The following is a 303-nucleotide window of genomic DNA, read 5'->3' on the forward strand; positions in this document are numbered from 1 at the left end:
TCCCCCTCCCACCTCCTTCCCCATCCCATCCCTCGTGGTCATCTCAGTGCACCAGCCCTGAGCACTCTGTCTCACACATCGAACCTGGACTGGCGATCTGTTTCACATATAATAATATACATATTTCAATGCTATTGTCTCAAATCATCCCACCCTCACCTTCTCCCACAGAGTACAAAAGTCTGTTCTTTACATCTGTGTCTCTTTCGCTGTCTCGCATATAGGGTCATCATTATCATCTTTCTAAATTCCATATATATGTGTTAATATACTGTATTGCTGTTTTTCTTTCTGACTTACTTC

The sequence above is a fragment of the Bison bison genome, unplaced genomic scaffold (genome assembly GCF_000754665.1).
Source record: "Bison bison bison isolate TAMUID 2011002044 unplaced genomic scaffold, Bison_UMD1.0 scf7180017857791, whole genome shotgun sequence".
Taxonomy (NCBI): domain Eukaryota; kingdom Metazoa; phylum Chordata; class Mammalia; order Artiodactyla; family Bovidae; genus Bison; species Bison bison.